Source organism: Dermacentor andersoni, chromosome 1 (genome assembly GCF_023375885.2).
Source record: "Dermacentor andersoni chromosome 1, qqDerAnde1_hic_scaffold, whole genome shotgun sequence".
Taxonomy (NCBI): domain Eukaryota; kingdom Metazoa; phylum Arthropoda; class Arachnida; order Ixodida; family Ixodidae; genus Dermacentor; species Dermacentor andersoni.
The window spans coordinates 380,538,529-380,563,265 of NC_092814.1; the positions used below are offsets into that span (position 1 = coordinate 380,538,529).

Below are 24,737 nucleotides of genomic sequence, written 5' to 3' on the forward strand. Positions count from 1 at the left end.
AAGAAATTAAGCGTTGAATAGTGTACGTTTACAAACCTTTGTAAAAACTGTAAGAACAGTAACACAATCATGATTACCATCTTTAGGTTTGGGGTTTTGAGATTGTGCCTCTTCTCACTTATGAATAAGCCGGTCGGCTGAAAACAAGCACGCAACATCGACATAGGTGAATAAAGCGTTTGTGTATTTCCGTATATTCTTCACGCACATTGGGATTCATGAGTGCTCACTTCTAAGAACTTTCTAAATTTCACTGAGCATGAAAAAATGCATATTTCTTGCCTATGGCAAACAAGAATTTTGCATACACTTTTACGACAGCTGCTGCCACAATCATGTGACCACTCAAAAGAACTCGATCATAAGCGCTTTTTGCGTATCACTGATTTTATCTGTCGCAAGGTGTTTTTCTTATCACACGCTAGAACAGAGGAGCAGTGGCGTAGCAACAGGGGGCGCCGGGGGGCCGTGGGCCCCGGGTGCAAGGGGCCAGTGGGGCGGGGGGGGGGGGGGGGTGTCATATACGTCTGAAGACAACCCTCTTTCCGCCGGCTACACCCGGGGGGGGGGGGAGGGGTGACAGAATACCTATGGGCCCCGGGTACCAGACGACCTAGCTACGCCACTGCAGAGGAGTATATATATCTTGTGCACACGCTTACTTAAATAAGAAGGGCAGGGTAGAGCTGCGTGGTAGGCAAAGTTTATTGCAGAGGAGGAGAGTTTTTGCTGGTCTATTGCAGGGTTGAAGTGAGCCACCATGGGCTGGTATATCTGCACAACTACAGAAAGAGCGGAGAAGCAAAAAAACGTTACCGCGTAACTAGCGTCGACAGTATGCTTACAGTACAAGTTAGAGGACAAATAAGCTTCGCCTTTAAAGGGCCCCTGAAACGGCTCGGACAATTTTCCTAGACGCGTAGGGTACAGCTAAAGTTAATCATTCGCACCACAATTTGTGTGAAGCGTCACATATTAAGAGAGCTACGGACGATTACAAATTACCCTCTTCCATAGCATTGCATTTTCTCCTCAACTCGTTCGTCTAGTGATCGGGGCTAGGCTCCGCCTTCACTGGCTCTGCGTCATGATGGCACGTCGTGTTGTCGACTTCCGGTTCTCTAGTAGTGAGCGTGCGAAGCCTCTCCAAACTCTCCGCCAGCTGCTTGGCAGTCGGCCCCAAGCGAGAGCTATCGAACCAGCGTGCGTTGCGAGCATTCTGTCGCAGCGCCGAACGTGTCTGGTATTCCGGTAACCACAGGCGAACTGGGCGTTTCGACGGATGGCTGGAACCATAAACTCAAGCTGATGAAGGAACTTTAGTGTAGACGTACGTACGTGAGCGGCCTCATTGGTTTGCATGGTCCAGCCACCTGTTGGCGCGGAGCTTGACCAGCCAAACGAAGCGCTAATATTGTTCTAACCAAGTGCAAAACATTTTAAACATTTACAAAAACAACGTGTCGAGGATTACACTCCTGCGAAAAATTTACACCAGCAGCAAATAATAATACCTTTCGTTACTGCTACTGTGTGTGGTTGAGCTCTGTGCCGCCAGGTGGCTGCACCGTGCAGACCATTCACATTTGCGCTTCTGCTCATCCCTTTTTAAACGGCACGGTCTAAAGGCCAGGCCCTGTCACCTTGCGCTTGCGTTTACCCGAATACCGGACTCGCGAAACGCTATTGTGGTAGTAATCCTCAGGTGTAAAGCGACGGCCGCAAACGCGTAAATCCTAGCGCCGATCGGATAGCGGCAGTCCGATGCGCTGCAGCCAGTCCGCTTATCTGCTGCCTTGCAGAGGGACACGATGTCGCAGCTTGACATATTGCCAGTCGCCACGTTTGCAGCCCACAACGCAACAAAGTCGAACCATGGTGCTCGCGACAAGACAGACCGACTCTGACCGCGGAGCTCTCGTCAAAATGGAGCACGTTGTAACACACAGAGTTACTATACTGACTCTATGACTCTGAGGACAAGCTACCCATGAGGCCCATGCATCGAAATCGGGAACCGCAAGAACGCCGCCATGTTGCTACGCGCTGAGGTTGCCAGCTCCTGAAACGCTTGCTAGACTTGGTGACAGTACTCAGGTTTAATCTGGCAGCAGTATAGCAGCATGGCGTCTCGCTTGTAGTGTGGTGATGTGGTGTGCGTGCAGCCGTGTGTTTGGGGCTTTATAACTTGGTTCTTCATTCTGTCTTGCGGGATGGTGTGGGTGTGGTCCATGTTGGCCGTGCAGGTGGCAGTTATGCAACCGAAAGATGATACTGTTTAAGTTTCCGGCGGTATGCGGTTTTCAGCGGCCACGCCTGTTGCAGGAGTGTCACTCGACGAGGTTAAGAGTAGGAGCTCGAAGCTGTGGTCAGATTCCTCGTTGGCGTTCCGTAATTCTCTTTGCACGGGCGCGGTACGTTGCAGAAGCCGCTGTCGTGATCTGTCGTCGCGAGGATAGATCGTTTTTTTTTTTATTATTACAAGTACTGATCCAGCTGTAGGGCACATGTAACCGACAAACGGAAGTCTCAGGAGAGCACCTGAGATTATAATAAAGCAGGCGGCGCAGGAACTCCAGGGCACCCAAGGGACAGTGGGGAGATCAAAGCTCGAAGCAAAACGGCACATAGGTTGGGGCCGCCGAGGCAGGTGTGTGCCAGGGAGTGTTCGCCCGGACAGCTCCTCTGGCACGCGCAGCGGTGCCTCGCAAGGTCGAGATACTTTAAAGGCACCTGCACCCATGATCTTTCTTTTGCCTCGGTGCAGTGAGCAAGATTAACCAGAATAATATGGAGGACATCAGGTGTAGTCGCGAATGGGAGTCATGGCAAATGTAGCTCGCGTCGCCTGGCGAGTGTAGTAATATCACAGTTATACGAACTTTATGCATAATACGCTTTGTTACGGAACCTTAAAGGAATGGGTCTAGAGGACGGTGCAGGTACGTTTTTTCATACCGCCCTAATCATATACCCCCCCCCCCCTACAAACACGCACACACGCCACTTTTTTTCCCTATTTGTATACATACAATTCCTTCCCATGACTGATTGATCACTTCACGTTGTCAACTTGTCAATAACTGTCATAGGAATTACTGTAATAAACACAATTCCACGATCGGATTGTTTACTTTTATTTTTTATTGTAACACGCAGAACTACATAGAACCTTATTTTGTATATGTGAGAGAAGTATAGACCTTTTGCACATGTGAATATCACAAGCTTAATCCAATGTGCGGTACACAGACAAAGCAGCTGCTACAACATGAACCGCATTGAGGGCCACACAACCATGGCGTAATTAAAGGTGCAAAATATAGAGGAAAGCTTCGAAATACGCTATGTAGCACTGCAAAGTATAACGTATATTGTATGTGTACACTAAATGTTCAAAAAAAGCAATGCATCAATGTCCCATTTGCCTTCAAGTTTATTATCAAGTTCAAGTTTACTGAAGTTTATTATGAGCAATTGTACAACAGGAATCTGCTGGCACACCCGCAGTCAAGGTGGCTGTTCGAGGTGTGCTGGCTGCCTCAGTGTAAGAAAAAGAAAGAAATTGGGTGAATAAAGTTACTTTTGCATCACACCGATTTAAGGAAAATGAGCTGGAGCTGTCCACACGATTTACTTACTTTACCTGCGAGTATATATACACTCAACAAAAATGTGTCCCAGCTGTTTAGTGGTATTTGAGATTATGTCAGTATTGAATATGTGCGTGTTGTCTAAAATAATTGAATTTCGAAAATGCTCGTAGGGATCTGATGTGCATATCTGCAGTTTACGGATACATGTAAAATACTCAGCATCATGTGCTAGTGAACGGCCCCACAGGCCCGGAGTCGATCATGCAAATAGATTCTCTGCACACATTTGTGACCAGAAAAGATATGCCACATGAAATGGCATGCAAGTAAGCATTGAAAATATTGCACAGATAATAAAACGCCTACGCTATTACTATGTGGGTTCGTGCACTCGATTCCGTCCGTATTAGGCACTCGCCTCTTGATTGCTTCGTGGCACAGAAATACTCGGCATCGGGCTGTTTTTCTGCTGTGGCGCCTTTGTAGAAGCGTGATTGTTCGAAGTGCAATAATTACACCGGTTCTATGATTTGCTTGTGGATTCACCAGTACAATTCCGGTGCGCTGGTCCGCCTGTCCAGCAATTTCCTACTGAAGGGAAACCTGCAAATAAAAACACCGCTCCGCATGTAAAATAATGCTCTACTCTGACGGTTCTCAAACGATCGTGATGCATCACAAGAGCTGTCTACTCGCGTGATATTCTGAACAAGAAGATACATTCCTTTACTTACGTGTGAAGGTATATACCATAGCATTTCGGGGCTTGAGTGAGTGAGGAAACTTTGTTGTGAACGCCTACAGAACGGTTAGCCTTCCCCTGTTAGGGAGGCGTTACCGTGACGCGGCCATGATTACCGTGACGCGGCCATGAGGGCTTGAGTGGCACAAAAGGCATGTATGTGCCATAGCGTCCGATGTTGATGCGCTATCGCATGTCAAACCTAAACTGTACGAAACTACTACGCATCCGAAAAACAGATTCGAAGCCGAAATTCGTGTCATCCTTTATTGCATGAATGCGTACATCGTGATTTACATAAGTCACGCACTTAGCAAGCGCTTTCTGTAAACTTAATATTAACGCATCACCTTCATAAAGCCATCAGGTATACGTTTTTAAATGACAAAGCATAAGGTGACCTGTACTTGTTTTCAGCTCTTTCAATAATAACTGCGCTGGCCACATTGACCAGTAGCAACAGGGCGGCGCCCTAGCGGCTCCCACTTTTTCGGGCCAGCTTTTCCTCTAGAGTTGGTTATAGGAACTCTATGTTGTAACACAAGCAGACGATGCTTGCTGTGTGCCGGAAGTGCACTGAAAAATTGCTCTTGTGCATTCTCTTTATGTTACTTTCTTTTTATAGAAACAAATTAACATTCCGACTATTACGAACATCATTTGTTTAACATAAAGTTGGAAAAATTATCGATGACGCGCCCTCGGCAGCCAATCGGATAGCTCGCCCTACTGACGTCAATTGGGGGATTTACGTCATATGGGTAGGGGCGGCTCAAAATTCCGCCAAACAGTGTGTTGCGGTCGGCAACGATATACATTTTTAAAACCTTATAATAAGTTACACGCTGTACGCGGAGCACTTAGATGCGTCAATTAATGATCCGAAGGACCTACTCTAACGACTCGGTATGCTTGTACAAAATCGCCAAAATCGCTTCAGGGTCCCTTTAAGACTAGTCGGGGGAACCTATTTCTGGCATTGATTTCCTAATTACATCTGCTATCTGAAATGCTCCCTGTTTACATAAACGATGAACCAGCCTAGTGGGAAAGCGCGATGACGCCACTGCAGTGGATGAGCCAGCTGGTTATGTTTATATGAGGACAGACTCAAAGCGGGTCCCGATTATTTTTCATTTTCAATGAAATTTTTATATTAGGCTTAAAAATCCTTCCACACCGCGGAACTACGACTACTTTTCCGACACACATTTTTTTCAGACGTCTTAACTGAGACAAGGTGCAAAAATCTCGTTATCGATTTAACAAAACTTGTTGCTGAGCTAGTTGATTCATCACTTAAAAACAAAAGTTACGGCGCGCTAAAAAGACGAGGACGAAGTGAGACACAAACGACATATACGGGTGTCCGTATAAGTCGTTTGTGTCTAACTTCGTCCTTGTCTGCTTAGCGCCTTAACCTTTGTTTTTGAGTCTCGTTATCGACTTGCAAAACGTTGCAAACTTTAAAGCGCGTTGTTGGCGTAGCGGTCGAAATACCGAATGCTAAAGAAATTCGGATATTTGCACCAAGCAGCAAAAGATCACATCACTCCATTGTCGAGTGTAACGTAATTTTATTGTTATAGCAATTATAGGAACACTCCAGGCGCATTTCCGTCGTCGGCATCGCCGTGATGTTCCGTATAAAGTCGTAGTGCGATAACATTGCGCCACCCACCGTATGCTGTGGGGGCGATTGAAAGCGTGCGAGAATGAACTGACGATGGTGGCTCGATCTCGCGCGCGCGCAATGGAGGAAGGCGGGAAGGAAGCGCGCTGTCTTCCATCGCGCACAAAGCACCGGGGCGTTCTAGTCCGGCGACGGCGCGTATGGCACATCTGAGGGTGGCCGCGCTAAGGTCCCTAGATAACAAAGTATGTTTTTTATCTGGGGACTTTAAGGCCACGCGGGCCCTATCGTGCAAGCAATCTGCAATGAGTACAAAGTGTATGCGCGCCGAGTGCTGATAGCTTCATGTGCGCTGTGTTATCGCCGCCTAGTTCGCGCTGAAGCTAGAGGCACCACGAAAGTCAATTCGCTCGCTGCCGCTGCCGCTTTTCCTCGCGCCAGCGTTTTGACAGCGACTTTCAACGGTCATCGAGTGAGATGTGTTCATGTTCTCCTGTGCGCGCGTGACACCGCGCTTGTTAACTTAGTAAGCGAATGTTTACAAGTTTACGGCCGATCAAACTACTATCAATACTTCGTATTGCTGTCTACTAATTTACTATCGCAATTGATGCTTCGCCTTTTGGGCGAAACTGCGACATTTCTCTGTTTTATTTTTTTACATAAGTTGTCTCCACGACACAGATATGGCGACGGTTGCAACACGCCGCCACTTTCTAGACATGTGAGCTGCTATGGGAGCTTGGCAACCAGTTTAAATTTACTTTGTTGGTTCTCTCTGGCGCCGTCGTGTACCGCTCTTGCTGCTGGCCGGACTAGACCGGACGCCTTTCTCCAACGTGTTTTCGGCTATATCTTTGTGTACGTGTTTGCGCGCGTGCTGGTTTGTGCGCGCGTGTTTGTGTGTGTACTGAATGGCCGTATACGTGTTTGTGTGTGCCATTGCATGTGTGTGCGGGTATGTCTGCATGTGAGTGTGTGCGCGTTTGTGCATGCGTGCGTGCGCGCGCGTGTTTGTTAGTGTTTTTGTGCACGTATGTGTGTACTTGCGTGCGTGCGCGTGCGTGTGTTAATTACCTGTTTGTGTGCATGTGTGGGTTTGTGCGTACGTGTTTGTGTATGTGTGTGCGTGTGTGAACGTGTTATTTGTGTGTTTTGCAGGTGGCTTCCTCCACACTTTTTTCCTAACGCGTGGACTTTCCCTTCCTTCCTTTTCCTTCATTTTTTCCTTACTTCATGGCGTCAAACATCGCGGTATATCAGTGAAGCAAAGCACAGCCAAAGTAAATTTTTCGTACTGTTGGTGTTGGAAAAAGCAACAGCTAAAGTTCATGTTTTTTGTACTGCGCGACTGTGCGGACTATTTGACTTGAGGCTAACAACCAACGACCATTTTCTGATTCCATATATATTGCCCTTTTAAAAGCTCCATATATACAGTTTGCAATCGCTTTCATGAACCTGTACCAAAAATGCATTTTCAGCTGTTCCAAAAGCTGTTCCGACATGGAGTGGGCCAGTAGCATCACTGCCTGTGTTACGGAAAGTGTCAAAGGGACACTAAAGGCAAAAGTTTAGTCAACGTTGACTGATAAGATACCATTCTGTAAACCTCGCAGTGCTTTTTTCGGGCCTAAAAATTAGTTTAAGAGAAAATGGCGTCTGAAGGGTCCGCACACCTTTAGCTCAATTCGAATCGTCCGTCTCCAGCGAGGGAGGGGTGAGGTTGCATTAAAGTCCCTTGATAATTTAAATGTACCGCCACTCTTTGAACTCTGCTGCCGCTGCGCGACCTCCTTGCCTCCTCCTTGCCTCCTCCTTGCCCCCTTGCGTGTCCCCCCCCCCTCCCGCGGCAGCCAGTTTTGCCCCCGTTTTTCTGCACGACGATTGGTCTCCCTGCCGTTGCCCTTGGAAACGCGCGGATGGTTTGCTTGTGTTTTTTTTATTTTTCTCTCGCGCCATTTTTCTCCTCAGCTGGCTCGGCGATCGGCTGGCTCGGCGCTTTAGGTCGGCGTAGCGAACGTTGTACGCTGTGTTTACTGCTCTATGTGCTAGCGCTATGCCGTGCTGTTGCGCATATAACCGCAGTAAGAAACCCGAAGGTGGCTATGCCTTTTTTTATGATATCGCAAGGAAAGCGTGATGGCTTTCGCAGAAAGCAGTGGCTGCATAACATTGGCCGAAAGAACTTTGTTCCAATAAAGAACAGCGTTGATTGCGAGGTGAGGCGTCTTTCTTATTGCTCGTAGCAAGCATCCCGTAATGCTGCATATTTTTCATTCTTCTGGCCTGCTCACCAGCGTTTCTGTTGCGCCAATTTGTACGTTGCATAAGAAATGCGGTTGTCTTCAGTATGCTTAATATTCTGCGGCGGCTCCATCACCTGGCATGTCGCCAACTGTTATTCAGTCGGAAACGCAGCACTATAGATTCTACTTTCCGCTGTGAAAAATTACGTGCGAAGGTACAGCCTCTCGATCGCACTTTTCGCGACTGTTCGGATCTGCTGCCTGTTTTACTGAAAATTGAAATAGCGGCTTGTAGAGGAGCTATTATTTCTACCTTAGGTCGATCTGTGCGTCAGTCAGATACAATGAATGTAAGCCCTGAAAACATTAGTGGCAAGTATACCCGTGGTATTGCTGGTGATGAGCGCTAGCTAGTCCACATTACGTTTAAGTTTTAAGTTTAAGTTTAATCTCTGTTTCAAGGCGGCGTTATGAACAGAAAATATCACGTTACCCAAGGAAGGCCAGAGACGACCCAAAGCATGTCCATCCCTGTATAAGAGAATGATTAGCCAAGTTAAGTAATGATTCATTAGCGATTGAATTAAGGTGAATTAGGGAGGATTAAGGTGGATTAGAGTATATTAAGGAGGATTAAGGTGAATTAGGGTTGATGAAGGTGTATTAAGACCGATTGGGGTAGATTAGGGTGCATGAACGAAGATTAGGGAGGATTAAGGTGGATGGAGGATTAAGTTCAATTAGGGTTGATAAAGGAGGATTAAGACCGATTATGATGGATCACGGTACATTAAGGTGGATTAGGGTTAAATTACGGTGGATTAGGGCTATTAAGCATGATTAAGGTTAAATAAGGTGCATGAATAAGGATTAAAGTGTATGAAAAAGGATTAAGGTGAATTAGGCTTGATGCAAGTATTAAGACCGATTAGGGTGGAAAAGGTGATTATGTTGTATTAAGGATGATTAAGGTGCATGAACAAGGATTAGGGTGGGTGAAGGAGGATTAGGGTTATAAAGCCTACTGCAATAAACCTCAATCCATGCCCATCCTTCATCCACCTTAATCGGGCTTAATCCTCCCTAATGTACCTCAATCCATCTTACTCCACCTTAATCTTCCTTCATCGACCTTAATCCACCCGAATCATTTCTAATGCCCCTTAATCCTCCTTAATTCTCCCTAATCTTCATTCATTCACTTTAATCCACCCTAATCCTCCACATTCCTCCTTAATGCACCTTAATCCACCTTCATTCACTCTAATCCACCTTCATCGACCTTAATCGACCCTAATCCTCCTTAATGACCTTAATCCACCCGATTCCTTCTTCAATCACTTTAATGATCCCTAATTCACTATAACCTCCATAATGCACCTTAATCCACCTTCGTTCACCCTAATCCAACTTCATCGACTTTAATACACTTAATATTCCTTAATACAGCTTCATTCATCTTAATCCAATCACGAATCAATCATTACTTCACTTTGCTAATCAGTAATCACCTCTTTACACGACTGCACATGGGCCGCTATCTTGTACACGTTCAAAAAGCCGACGTTCGATTTCACCTCACGCGATTGGACTAGATTGGCCTAGGCCGTTTATCGGCGCAGCCTGGACAATCGCGCGAGGCGAAATCGAACGTCGGCTTTTCGAACGTGTACAAGATAGCGGCCATGATTTGGTTCGCTTCCGGCCTTCCTTCGGTGACGTGATATTTTCTGTAGCTCACAACGCCACCTTTAAACAGAGATCTAAGGCTTTCGCTTAATAAGCCACACACAAGGGCATGTGCCACAAGCAGTACTAGATCAGATGCACTAAGTAAGGCATCTCATCATGTGGCAGAAAAATTGTCTGCAGTATAGAATTCGCCTCAAAGCTCCTTTCACGTCAGTATACGCCGCTCAAACGGCTTTAAGAAAATACCAAGCTCCTCATAAACGTTGCCTTCAGCATTATCGATGCTGTTATCAGCATTTCTCAAAATTTTCAACACCGCTGGGGCGCGCAACTGGCCCAAAATTACACGCCTCCATAGAATGCTGCGGCCCGTCCGCTGGAGCGCAGGAGAAAAAGCGTACGTGCAAAGCCGGCGGACGAGGAGGAGAGTGTCGCTACTTTCAAATTATCAAGGGGCTTTAGGTTGCATACGCCATTACTGCATACGCCCTTGCATACGCCCTTTACTGCCGCCAGTGAGTAAAACGACGGCCGCAGACGGCGCTACACTTTTTGCGCATTTTTAGGTCGGACATTAGGAAGTATAATAGCAAGAGCTTGGTGGCGCAACCCACCGTCCCGTTCCAAAGGGGATGCTCATAACATCCACCCATCCATCCATCCATCCATTTAACGTGTCCGCAATAGGGATGAGTAAGAGGCGATTGGAGGATCCGTGGAATAAAAGTAATGAGACGACAGAAAATGGAGACGTATAAAAGCAAAGTTCGCAGTAGGGCATCAGAAAATTTGGTTGTGCGAATTCATAGTGTTCTTTTTTTCTTGTTTAATCTAGGTATGACATTAGGCAGTAGAATAGCAAAAGCTTGGTGGCGCAACCCACCGCCCCGTTCCAAAGGGGACGCTTATAACATCCATCCATCCATCCAGCCATCCAAAACGCAAATCCGCGGCAATGAAGCAAACCTAGCCAAGACAGATCAGGGCGTTGGATTCGGCGCTGCAGCTGCCTAGGTTAAATGGCGTGGACCGTTCGGGCTTCCTGCGACATCGCATTGACGTAGAATTCTCTGCTTCTTGCAGTTCGTGTGAGTTTCGTGAGCCAGCAAAACCAGCGCAGCACTGCGCGATAACGAAGCTACTGAAATGCGAAAGCGCGGGCGGCGGAGAATCGACCGAAAACGAAGCCTTTCGACCGCCCGCTTCGTTGACAAGGGTAATGTCAACGAGTTTTTTCTAAACATCAAATATAAATGGACAAGTAGCGTTTTCTTCCGTCTCATAATGCAACGCAATGATCTTTTTATTATAGGAGGTTGAATACTATGACGGAATTGGATTGAGGAGTGTTACGCCATCACGCTAGTACTTGAATGTCCCGGACGAGTCCTGCATTTACCTCAATTTATCGATTACTAAAGCTTTGTTCGTTATAATATTACGCCTCAGACGTTCTCGAGCATCAGTCTACCAATTTATCTTCACTTAAAATTTACATTTAGTGTCCCTTTAAGCTTTCTTTGGTAACCGATTCGGTATTAATGATAACTAAACCTACGATATAAAAGAAGTTATATACAATGGATTCATGTTTATCCGGGCTACTAGGAAAAACAGTTTATATTATGTGAAATTGAATAGTATACAGTACAGAATTACGACTTTGTAAACAAAAATATGTGGGCATAACAGTGTAGTGTGCAAGAGTGAGCTACTGGCCGCTGCGGGGTTTCGGGGATGAGGCGAGGAGAAAGCACCACACATGTACATCCGCCATGTGCATTACCACCTATTTTTGATATACATACATAGAGGGCACTGTGTTAAGTGAGCAGACAAGTTTTCAATGCGTTAGAATAATTAAGGTATTTCAAGGACTTTCCGGGTGCCATGTATGTACGAGGGCGAATCAGAAAGTCTTTGCCCCTATTTTCTTAAAGCCAAATTACGGCTGTATATGCGGAGTCAACATATACATTCCCAGCAGCTGACTTTTCTTGGACAAGCCTGGTCTTATCTGCCGGTAGCTCCGCGGAACGGCGCTGCTGTCAGTTGTTGAAGATGGCGGTTGTGCTTCACACGTCTACGGCGTACGAGCAAGTGTGATTCGTTTTCTATGGAGCAAGGGACGAATGCCCATCAAAATCCACATGGAAGTGCGGCCCACGTGTGGTGAAATGTGTATCGCTTTGAGAAGTGTGAGGTGGTGATGTGAGTTCGCTAAAGGCCGTGAAGACTTGAATGACAATGAGCGTTTGGGGAGACCGCGTGCGTCGCTGACTGACAACAGGGACATCTCAAATTTAGTGCTGTGATGGGACAAATGGGTATGAACCAGTGTGGGGACTATGTGGGAAAATAGTACAAATAACGTAGAGTATTACGTATATTTGTAATTACATGTATGCACCCATATTTGGCTAATAAAAAATAGGGACGAGTACTTTCTTATTTGCCATCGCGCGCGCGCGCGTGTGTGTGTGTGTGTGTGGGGGGGGGGGGTATTTGGAGTGTGGTTCAACAGCGAATGTTTCGACATCCTTAGGTGTGCAGATGAAATTGTCCCGGGGGGAATGTAGGGGGGTTATTCTGTAAGTGTCCACCTAGTGGACATGTCCATTTCGTCTGCTGCTCAAGTGCTGATTTGCTGGGGTTGCCTGTTTTCTTCTCACGCGTGCCCCAGCCCAGCCAATCAGAACTTCAGCAGCAGACGAAATCAACTTGTCCACTAGGTGGACACTTACAGAATTCCCCCCACCCCTGTTCAGCAACACTACCCAGATGAAAACGACAACAGAAAGTTTCAACGGAAACTATAAAAATTTCTGTCGTGCGACAGAAGTTCCTCACTTATGACATCGATTACTGTTGTTGCGACAGGCGTTTCTGAGGTTACGACAGAAGTTCTGACACGACAACCAAGAGTTTTGAAGCCGCAACAGGAACTCTACGTGGCGTCGCGATTAAAGGGGCAACTCCGGCGTTTTTTTAACCATGTTAGTATATTGTCATTTGCAAATGGAATTGAGAGTCCTGTCACCGGCAGGGTAGTTCAATTTGCTTAGAAATCCATCACTAATTTTAAATAAGCAATAAACGAGGTACCGAAACCGAGACGGGTAGCTGCTTCGCGTGACGTCACGATGAGTCACTGACGTCAGACCCTACACTACCATAATGCGAACACGCAGAACGCATGCTAGAAACGCAGTACACGTGGCGCTAACGCCAAAGAAACGAAGCTGATGTCTCCTAACGACACGGGGAGCTTTTACAGTTTCCGAACTAGACAGCGGCGATTTAAGCAACGATTTAAGCGACAGTGGCGGGATATAGTCTCTGACGTCGCGCACACAGGGTGGCCAGTATAAAGTCATGAGTCGGGAACGCAACCAATCTTTAAAATTCATTTTCAGGAAAACGAAATGACTTGCAGCCATATAGTGTGGCACTGATAATCAGAGTGCAAAAGAGAACATATATTCAAAATTTTATTAAGATCAGTGGACATCGAAATATCGCCGGAGTTGCCCTTAAAGGCTTTCTGCCGCGGCGCAAGAAAAGGGCCACCTTCTATCGCGATGACTTCACTACAGAAACGCTTTCCGTAGTCACTCTTTAAAGGTCAGTTTCACATCGGTGGTGCACACTGTACATTACTCTTACGCGGTACTGAAAGGCGCGTTCTGCGACTTCGGAAATGTTTATAGCACCGATACTGGTATTGACGTCGTCAGTGACTTCGATTTGTCGTAGTTGTGTCGTGACGACGCGACACAAACGACCGCGCTACCGGAATCCTCAAAATTGATTGCTGATCGAAATTATCGCATCTGCGGTAACAGCTGCGTATCTATTTTGTTTTATCTTGAAAGATGTGACACACATGCCTGTGGACTTGTACGTATTGCTACACTGACACATTAGTTAATTTTCAACACGCATAAGCTTTTCCCAGGTGGACAAGAAGTTTTGGGTTTTTCCGCAAAGCTTCGTGAAAAGGCATGTTTTTTGCCGCAATTGAACACTCACGAAAGGAAGACACATAAAGACAACACAGGCGGCGATCCTCAACATCCACAGAAAATGCATTGCCTATGGATTGTTTGTTTCGTAGAAACTGCACTATGTCTTGTGAATTGCCTGTCGAGAAAGGATCGACAAAAAAGTCTGTGAAAGTCTGTCTCTCTCGAATGCCAGTATTCTGGCAAAGGTACTACCGTAAGAAATTGGTACGCTGTCTAAATGATCCCTTATCCACGAATGTTCATGTAGCTATTTTGTGTTGAATACACAAAGTATAGGCGCACTCAAAAGTGTAAAGAGTGAGAGAAAGTTATCGAAATGAGCAGTAACAACCCTTATAGCATACCCGGTCGCTCTTGTCTATTTCTGAATTTAACTGAGATATAGCCAAATCAATGTTCCCGTATTCGACGGAGTACTTGTCGATAGTAACACCTTTGCTCTTCTAGAGAGGTGCCAGTTCATGTTACTGAGTGAAAGCGCACCTTCACTATCAACGTACAAATTTGAAGGCCAGCCTGTATACAGATCTTTACTGTTGACGAGGTAAAAATTTTCTAGTATAAACGCGTTCGGCATGGTGCAGTGGTAAGATATTGGATTCAGAAGCGTTACTGCACATCATATTGACCGCTAATAAAGATGGGGACAGCGGAAAAGAACACAAGAACGACGACACTGCCTGTGTCGTCGTTCTTGTGTTCTCTTCCGCTGTACCCGTCTTCATTAGCGGTCAATATGATATGCAGTAAACACCAACTATAATAGGTCAAACAGAAGTTCATCAGAAGCGTTAGGTCGTGTAAGTTCCAATGTTCACCCAAGAGTATTTGTTTTTCACTGTTAACTTTTTCACATTTTACTTCTTTAACAATAAATTTATATATTCGTAAAGAGAAAGTGTAAGAGTTTGGATGAAGATAAATATGCAGAAGAAACATGGGTAATGTTCAATTGCCTGACATGGGAAAATGAATTCATGTTGTCCGGTCAGCCTGTGAAGTCTGTGCAGGAGTACGTTTCTCTGGGTCAATTTACAGGAGAACCTGATCACGAGAAGGAAATTTACAGGTCAAATAAAAATGGGTTGGAGTGCATACAGCGCAGTCCAGGACGGCAGCAAATTAGATAGGGTGATGAAATTGGGAAATTTACAGGTTCAAGTTAGAATTATAGCTAGTGAAAGACGGGAATAATTGGAGATCGCTCGGAGATGCCTTCGTCCTGCAGTGGGCATAAAAATAGGCGGATATGGTTATGTTTGCGTGTATATCTAACTACTTTTCCGCCAAACTGGCTCACTGTGTAGTCCACGGTGTGATGGTTGCGGTCGGGCATGAAATAGATGGTAGCTGGCCCATGCCGCCGTCCAACTTATCCACGCTGAGGACGTTGTTGAAGGGAGAGACTTGTTCTCATCGAGAAGGAGGAATGTGGGATTTTGATTTACTTACAGTATCTACATGAGAACGTTACAGTTCATCAGTCTAGCATGACTGAAAGAGAAATTCACTCTCAGCAGCCGCGCCACGGCTGCTTATAAACACTCTGTCCTCCCTAGATCCCTAGGTGAGAAAAAACGGCCGTTCAACTTTCGACCGATGGGAGCGCCCAAAGTCATCGTCGCCGACCAGCCTTTGAGGGGGAGGGGTTACGTACTCACTTCCGCACAGGTTGCACTGATCACGCCGAGGTGAGTGGGTTCTCGCAGACACGGTGCTGCCCGAGCAGGCGCCTCTTCATCCCAGAGTCGACTCCGCAGACAATGGCCGCCGCGTCTGTCCATTGACTGACGACTTCTAAGCTGCGGGAGACGGCACCGCAAAATATCTTCCAGGAGCTCCCTGCTCCAAATAGACCGTGCGGGTGACGGCGTACACACTAACAATACGTGTTCCGCCGCCGCAGCCATGGTGGCGCCGATGTCCTGTTGGCTCGGTGCATTGTCCTCCTTACAGAACGAGTCGCCGCCGCAGCCATGGTGGCGCCGATGGACTGGGGACTGACGTATTGCCGTCCCTTCAGAGTGAGCCGTCGCAGCAGACATGGTGGCGTCTTTCCGACGGTCGCTTCCCCGAAGATCGCCAGCACCCGCTGGTGAAACGTAACAGCTCCTCCATGGCCCGGAAAATCTCGCCTGGCCAGTGCTGATAACCGCTGGGCAGGAAGAGAATGGCTGGTGGCAATGGGGGGATGCCTTGGCTTGCAGCGACCAGCTGTGAAATGATGACATCGCCCCAAAACAACCAACAAGGACAGGCAACTGCAAAACGAACCCCACAACACGGCTCTGCGCCTAGATGACGTCCCTTGGATCTCACTTTAGACCCGCTAGGTTTCAAAGAAAACAGAAGTACAGAAACAAAAAATGCTGCATTTCGCTACGCCAATTTGGAAGGAATTTTGTGCTGGCAAACTGAGCAATCGTGGAGGGATTCCTGCTAAATGAGAGGGGTTCTTCTTGGCTTAACAAAATTAACAATAACAACCCCAAGATTTAGGCGGGATTCCTAAACGCAGAATTCAAATTAGCCGGCTCAAACCATCGGCATTGCTATGCAACTTTCCCTTCTAATATCTAACCCAGAAGTTGTACTCTTGGAGAGTGAGGCTTCATTGGAGCAAGCGGCCATTTTTGTGTGACATTTGATTCAGCCACGTCGGAGGACAGTGGTCGGTCTCGAAGATGAACCTCGCTCCGTACAAGTAACAAGACAACTTCTGGGCTGCCCAAACTAAACAAGCACATTCCTTCTCTGAAGCGCTGGAGGCTTCCTCTCTTACAGTTAGCTTACGGCTGACATAGAGGATAGGATGTTCTTCATTATCGTCGCCGACCTAAGTACCACGCCCATACCCCTGTCGCTTACATCGCACTGAACTAGGAATTTCATTGCGTAATCCGGTGGGCGAAGCACAGGACGAGAAACCGATAGCGTTTTCAAATTTTGGAAAACGTTCTCTTTTTCCTTATCCCAGTGCACGCTATTCGGTGCTCCCTTTCGGAGGGCGTCCGTTAAAGGACTTGCCATTTTCGAGTAATTCTAAATGTACCGTTAATAGTACCCCACAAGTCCCAAAAATGAACGAATGTCTGTTTTCGTGCGTGGCTGTGAAAATTATCCAATCGTAGCTGTTTTCAGCTCGGCCGGCCGTCTCGTGCCCTGACCGACAACATGGCCACGATAAGTAACCTGCGAGCAGCCAAACCTACACTTTTCCGCTTTCATCGTTAAGCCGGCTTCCCTCAACCGTGATAACACCTGTTTGGGGTGCGACACGTGCTGTTCCCAGATTTCCGAAAAAATTGCTACATCATGATATGGCAAGGCGAACTCCTGCAAGTCTTTTAGGACAATATCCATTAACTTACAGAAGCTACACGGCGCGTTCTTGAGCCCGAAGCTGAGGGCGAGAGGTCGAAAAGTGCCTACAGGTGAGATAAATGCGGCATAGCGGCTCGCACTTTCTGGAAGGGGAACTTGCCAGTATATCCCCGTACGAGATCTATAGTTGAAATGTATTTGGCAGCGCTAACTCTTTCAATTCGTTCCTCAGTGTTGGGTATCGGGTACAGTGTTGGATCTGGAGGTCGATCCCAATTGCTATCCCCCAGATATTTGGACCTTGCCGTTGGGTGCGGGAGTTTGACGAGGTTGAGGAGGACTTTGAGATGAAAACTGGAGGTTTATTTACATCATTTACAGTGAGCGTACAAAGAAATTAACAGTCATAAAGTCATTACGGGCCGGCAGCAACTCGGACGCTGCGGCCCGTGGCAAGAAGCTCGAAAGAGAGGAATGAAGGAATGCTCTCTTGCTACTCCCGGTCTCTGGCTTTTAAGCCCTTCGGTGTCTCGAAGTCACGTCACGTTCGGCCAATCGGCGAGCCCGCTCAGGTGACGCCATTTTCGGCCAATCGGCGAGCCCGCTCAGGTGTCGTCATTTTCAGCCAATGGTAGGCGCCCGTACGATTGTGTCACACCCGGCGCAGAGGGTCGCTCCTTGGGCTCCAATTGTCCGAGGGCTTACTTCTCTTTGCGGTATTGCCTTGCTGGCTTGCAAGCGCCGTCACAATAGGCGGAAGGGGGCGACGTTTCAGTGCTGCAAAGCAGCTTTGCTGGGGATCATCGTTACCTGGAACCGTGCCAGGCTCCCGCTACACTTTCGGGAAGAGTCAAGCAGTGAATAGCTCCTCCTGCGGCGCACGAGGTGGGGGACGCCAACTCGTTTGCACGTGCCGCTCCTCGGGAACGGGATAGATGTGCTTCTGCGCTCCTTAATTAGCTGTGGTGCGATTCGATGGGGTCTGGTGAACTCGAAGGAGGCTCAGGAAAAGGTCCCGTATCTAACAACAGCTGATCCCTGGTGATGGCATTTAACTTCCTGTAGTCAACACACGGACGAGGGTCCTTATTAGGGGTTTCCACAAGTATTAGCGGTGACGTGTAGTCACTCTCTTTAACAGTCTCGGAAGGGAACTGCAGTTTACAATAGGTAGTGAGGCACTGGAAGTGGTAAGGGAATACATATACTTAGGACAGGTAGTGACTGCGGATCCGGATCATGAGACTGAAATAATCAGAAGAATAAGAATGGGCTGGGGTGAGTTTGGCAGGCATTCTCAGATCATGAACAGCAGGTTGCCATTATCCCTCAAGAGAAAAGTTTATAACAGCTGTGTCTTACCAGTACTCACGTACGGGGCAGAAACCTGGAGGCTTACGAAAAGGGTTCTACTTAAATTGAGGACGACGCAACGAGCTATGGAAAGAAGAATGATTGGTATAACTTTAAGGGATAAGAAAAGAGCAGATTGGGTGAGGGAACAAACGCGAGTTAATGATATCTTAGTTGAAATCAAGAAAAATAAATGGGCATGGGCAGGACACGTAATGAGGAAGGAAGATAACCGATGGTCATTAAGAGTTACGGAATGGATTCCAAGGGAAGGAAAGCGTAGCAGAGGGCGGCAGAAAGTTAGGTGGGCGGATGAGATTAAGAAGTTTGCAGGGACAACATGGCCACAATTAGTACATCACCGGGGTAGTTGGAGAAGTATGGGAGAGGCCTTTGCCCTGCAGTGGGCATAACCAGGCTGATGATGATGATGTAGTCACTCTCAGCGGGCTCAATGACTCCCAACTCTAGCATGCGCTGTATCTCTGCCTCCATAATTTCTCTCTGTCGTGGAGACACCCTGTAAGGCTTTGATCTTACGGGTTCGGTTGATGTCAGCCGTATTTCATGCGTTATTAGTTCGGTTCTACCTGGCCGGTCGCTGAATCTGTCGAGATATTCCCCTAACAGCCCTTTTAGCTCATCTAGCTGCTCGGGTCTAAGAGCGTGCGAGCTTACTGAATGTTTTACTGCTTCTTCTAGGCTGATTTCAGAGTTTGAGGTCGCCTTATATTCATTAAACTTCGTACTAGTGTCATCCAGCTCTTTAATGGTACAGTTAACGACTCCGCTCCGCTCTACGTACGGCTTCATCAAATTGCAGTGGTATATCCTCACCTCCTTCCTGCGGCCGAACATTTTGAGAGCATAGTTAGTATCTGAAAGTTTCTGAAACGGGTCCGTCCCAGTGAACTTCAAGCTTGTTCTTTCTTTAAGGTTTGAGGATCATTACCTGGTCTCCGGCGCTGAACGTACGAAGCCTCGCATTCTTGTCGTAATAGAACTTGACGTTCTTTTGAGCTACTCCCATGTTCTTTTCGACAAGTTCTTGGGTTGCACTTAGCCGTTCCAGCAGATTTAGCACGTATTCTACCACTGTTGGACTCTCTCCTCTTTCCTCCCACATCTCTTTTAACATTCTCAGTGGAGGACGGGGTGTCCTCCCATACACTAGTTCTGCTGGCGAGAACCCAGCTGTAGCCTCATGAGGAACCGTTCACAAAGCAAACAAAGTGGCCGGAAAGCAGTTCTCCCAGTCCTCCTTGGGGTCGTAACAGAACGCCTGAAAAACTCGCTTAAGCACTGAATGCCACCTCTCTACGCTATTTGACTGAGGGTGATAGACGGAACTGTGTATCAACTTTACCCCGCACTTTTGTAAGAACGTGGAAGTCAGTGCGCTGGTGAATACTGACCCTTGATCCGCGTGAATTACGGCTGGAAACCCAACTCGTGCGAATACTGTCAAACGCGCGTCTACTACTTTGGTGGAGCTGAGCTCTTTCAGAGGGATTGCTTCTGGAAACTTTGTAGCCGGACACAGCATGGTAAACAAGTACCTGTAACCCGACTTTGTCTTTGGCAGAGGCCCTACCGTCTCTATCACAAGTCGTCTGAAAGGTTCCGTTATTAAGGGCACTACCTTTAGTGGAGCTTTCCATGTTTCTCCTGGTTTACCCGAGCGCTGGCAGGCGTTGCATGGTCTTACAAAGTTTTCTACGTCTTTGAAACAATCAAGCCAGTAGTATTCCATAAGCAATCGTTCCTTTGATTTGTTTATGCCTAAGTGGCCAGACCACCCATTTCCATGACAGAGACGCGAAAGGTCCTCCCTGTAGGTACCACTAACTGATCTAGAATCCTACCCTTTCGGTCTCTGTAGTGCCGATACAACAATCCTCCTCTCTTGTATGGTCACGTTGCGCCTAGAAATGCCATCTTTAGCTGTGTGATGTAGTTTAGCTAAGCTGCCATCCTTCTTTTGCTCGGCTGCCAGTGACTCTCTGTCCACACATAAGAGCTGATCAAAGTTCTTTGAGGCCGGTGATAGTAACGACCATGCCTCGCTTGCGAGTGCGTCAGCTGGCTCTTCCTGCAGGCGTGAACTTTGACACCCTAGTGATATGCTCTCATTGAGCTGGTCAGCTGGCAGTGTTTCCTCAACCGTTTTTTCGTCCCTCGAGCCTAGCTCGGATTCGGTTACAGAAGTTACCTCTTTTTCCCAGTTTAAGTCCCTTGTCCCGCAGTAACTGATCTGACCGATTCGAAAAAATGTAAGGGTACTGCAGCGACAAAAATTTGGAAACTGCAGCCTCGGTCGCGAGCTCCCAGAACGGTCCACTGATTTTGACTTTGGCCATGGGCAGACACACGCTGTGTTTTCTACAACCTGTTTGATCCATGCTACTTCTCCAGTGAAGTCATCTACCGTCACGTAAGACGGATGGACAATGTCCATAGTGGCGGCACTGTCTCGCAGCACCCGGCATGGTTTGCCATTAACTTGCAGGTCGTGAAGATATGGGCTTAAAAGTTCCATATTCTCGTCTTTTTCCTCCACGTAGGAAAAAACTACGCTAGGTTTCCCGCAGTTTACAGCGGTGTGTCCGAGTTTGTGGCACTTATAGCAGCGGATCGGTTTAAAAGATTCGAACTTTCTTTTCTGCTCTTTTTTCCCGATTTCCCCGTTTGGTTTCTCCTCGCTCTTTTCTGAGGGCTTTTCCTCCACGTCTACAGGCTCCGGTAGTCTAGTCTGCGAACCCTTTTTGAACGGAAATGGTTTCCGCGGTCCATTTCGACAATCCCAATTTCCGTCCTCTGCGTTCAGCTTTCTACGAGTTGCGTACTCTTCAGCTAATTCAGCCGCTCTTTCCACAGTGTTTACATTTTCTCTGTCTTGCACCCACAGCTTCACAAATGGTGTGATGCTTCTGTAAAACTGCTCTAGACACATACATTCAATAATCGTCTATGCTCTCGTGCGCTTCCGCGCTTTTCAACCACTCGACTAGGTTTTACTTTAAGCTATATGCAAACTCCGGATACCCCTCGCTACCCTTCTTGCCTGTGCTTCTAAACCTCTGCCGAAAAGCTTCGGCTGAAAGGCGGTACTTTTTCAAAAGACTAGCCTTAACCTTCGCATAATCATTATATGCATCCTGCGCACTGAGTCTGGCGATTACTTCCGCAGCCTCACATGGCAACATAGACAACAACCGCTGTGGCTATGTACTCGCGCCGAAGTTCATCTTCTCGCAAGTCCTTTCAAAGTTTCCTAGGAACAAGCCTATGTCGTTCCCGACCTCAAATAGCTTTAACAGCCTGTCCATGCAGTATGATTCTGCCTCACTTGATCGTCCCAGAGCCCCTTCACTTCCTTGAGACAACTCCAAACGTTTGCTTTCAAGTTCAAGTTGCATTTTCCTTAACTCGCGATCTTTCTCGCGTTCCTCTCTCTCTCTCTGTCCCGTTCTTCTCTTTTCCTAAAAAGTTGTAACCCAATTTCAATGTCTTCCTCACTGGCCTGTTCGGAAATTAGCTGCAATAGTTCCGATTTTAGCATTTCCTTGTGTACCTCTAGGCCCAGTTCTTCACCAACAACCAACAATTCGTCTCTCCGCAGTGTCCTAAACTCCACGATTGCTGCTTTACTGCCTTGGTCCTGCTCGCTAAATATATATAGCTAGGTAAACACAACCTAGCTATCAGTCAATAATCCAGCTTCCCTACTATTCCAAACAGAACAACCACAAAATGAAGCCTAGAGAGTCAAAGCAAGAATCAAGCACTCACCGCAGACACAGCACCACGTCGCAAAGTCCGTCTGACCGCTGTTGGAATCTCGGCGCTGGCACGAGTTGTTGCAAACTCAGCGCTGACACCCGTTGTTGCAATCGGGTCGCAAGCCCCAAGGGTAGCGTTGGCCTGGCGGCCTGGGGCACTGGAAGCATCCGAAGGTCTCGGCAAAGCATGAGTCGACTGGTAACAGAACAACTGGTTTATTCTAACATCGCAAAAGAGCGGGCGGTCAGGTCGACCGAAGTGAGAGACGGGAGAGCACGTAACTCAGCAGAAGAAATCGGAGCCTCTCTCTCGGCGTCCGGGGGCAGCTGCTCTTATAGTCTCGGAGTTGAGGGCGAGAAGGAACGCCTCGTCACTGGCGCACGTGACGGCGCCACGGACACGCTGAGAGACAGGTTGAGACGAGTGTAGTGACGCATCGCCAGGCCGGCGCCGTGGTCAGACCTCCTCGCTTCACTCTTGGGGAGCTCCTCTCCCCGGCTGCCGCGCTTTGACAAGCGTGGGCACACACACACACACGCACACACGAAGACACGTGGCACTGAAACACGCCTGGACGCGCTTGGCGGGGAGGCGTATCGGCGGCGCTGAACGGGCCAAAATGTCCGCCGCTTTGAACGAAGCCCCGGCGTCCGTTGCATCCGCGCCGGCTATACCGCGCGTCGTAGGCGAAACGTAACAGACCGCCCCGCCGGGGGAAGGAGATCCCGATGGTCAGGGGACTGCATCCGCTGTCCGGAGGGATGTCGCTTGATGATGCTCATAACCGAAGTCGGTCGTCCTTCGGCGTTTCTTGAGCGCAGCGCACAGAGAAGGCCTCGTTCTCTCGTTCAGGTTCACACAGGACACTGCAAAGTGACTTCGGGAGAGTTGACATTTTTGTTCTCGTTCCCGGCAAGCGTTAGAACTACGCCGAAACTCAACCGCTCAGTCAGCAAGCACGGCACAACCCTCACTAAGCCCTGCCAGGCTCTTTCCCCTTTTATACTACTGCCTAGTTCCTTACAGTAGTTTAGCAGCACTCAGAACACGTCCACAAATTGGCAAATTGCACGAGAAAGCACATCATCACTTTGAAACACTACACAAAAGCAATAGGTTAAAAAAATCCTGCCTCAGGAAGAAAAACATCAGTAACAAACAATTTTGAGGCTGATTCCCACGTTAGGGGCTTCGACTTAAGCCATCGGCGTTACCGTTGAGACTCTCCTTTTTGTAACGCACCTCAAAGGAATATTGTTGCAAAGCGAGGCTCCAGCGCAGGAGGCGGCCATTTGTGGAAGAGATAGTCTGCAGCCATTGGAGAGGGCAGTGATCCGTCTCGAAGCATGCGAAGCGGAGAACGCAGCGAGCGACCGTACACTAGCTCAGCTGGCGAAAACCCCGTAGCCGCATGCGGCGCTGTCCTCAATGCAAACATCACCCCAGGCAGACACAGCTCCCAGTCAGTTTGTTGTTCAAACCACAATGCTCTCAACACGCGCTTAATGACGGAGTGGAGCTTCTCAACGTAATTCGACTGTGGGTGGTACACTGAGCTGTGTAACAGCTTTATCCCGCACCTTTAGAGAAAGGCTGTCGTCAAAGCGCTCGTAAACACCGTGCCCTGATCTGACTGGATTTCCGCAGGAAAACCAACTCGCGCAAATATGGACAGTAGTGCATTGACTATCTCAACTGAGCCGAGTTCTTTAAGCGGCACTGCTTCAGGGAACTTTGTCGCTGGGCAGATCACAGTCAAAATGTGTCTGTACCCCGTGGCTGTTACCGGCAGAGGTCCCACTGCATCAATAACGAGCCGTCTAAAAGGCTCCGTAATGATAGGTACCAACTTCAACGGCGCCCTCGATTTGTCCCCTGGTTTGCCCACCCGCTGACAGGTGTCACATGTCTTCACAAAGTGGTCTGCGTCCCGAAAACACCCTGGCCAATAGTACTCTTGCAAGAGACGGTCCTTAGTTTTCTTAACTCCTAGGTGTCCGGACCACGAACCCCCATGCGACAAGCGCAACAGATCCTGACGATAGCATTGAGGCACGATCAGCTGATCGAACTCCACTCCTCTGCGGTCTAGATACTTTCGGTACAGGACCCCACCTCTTTCCACAAAGCGAGCATTTTTCTTGGCGACACCTTCCTTGACAATGCAGCGTATGTTTTCTAGGCTGCCATCCTTCTTTTGCTCGGCTATCAAAGCCGACCGGCTGACTTTTAGCAACCTATTAAGTCCATCTGACGTAGGCGCGATGAGCAAATCTGCAGATAGCTCTTCTAACTTTCCCGCATCGGGAATTTCCTCTCCAGTATCTGGTGCCTTTA

The 24,737-nt window shown here is 47.8% G+C and overlaps 1 protein-coding gene across 2 annotated transcripts in view; it reads left to right on the forward strand.

Moving 5' to 3' along the window:
• Nucleotides 1-24,737, forward strand: part of Hgsnat (Heparan-alpha-glucosaminide N-acetyltransferase) — a 242,300-nt gene that overhangs the window by 54,358 nt on the left and 163,205 nt on the right. The window contains exon 1 of one of the 2 annotated variants that reach the window (XM_055064927.2): nucleotides 10,940-11,128. The exons of the other annotated variant lie outside the window; for it this stretch is intronic. The gene's annotated coding sequence lies outside the window, so the exon portion shown is untranslated. Of the gene's footprint in view, nucleotides 1-10,939; nucleotides 11,129-24,737 lie in introns of those variants that run through there. 2 annotated transcript variants of the gene reach the window in all.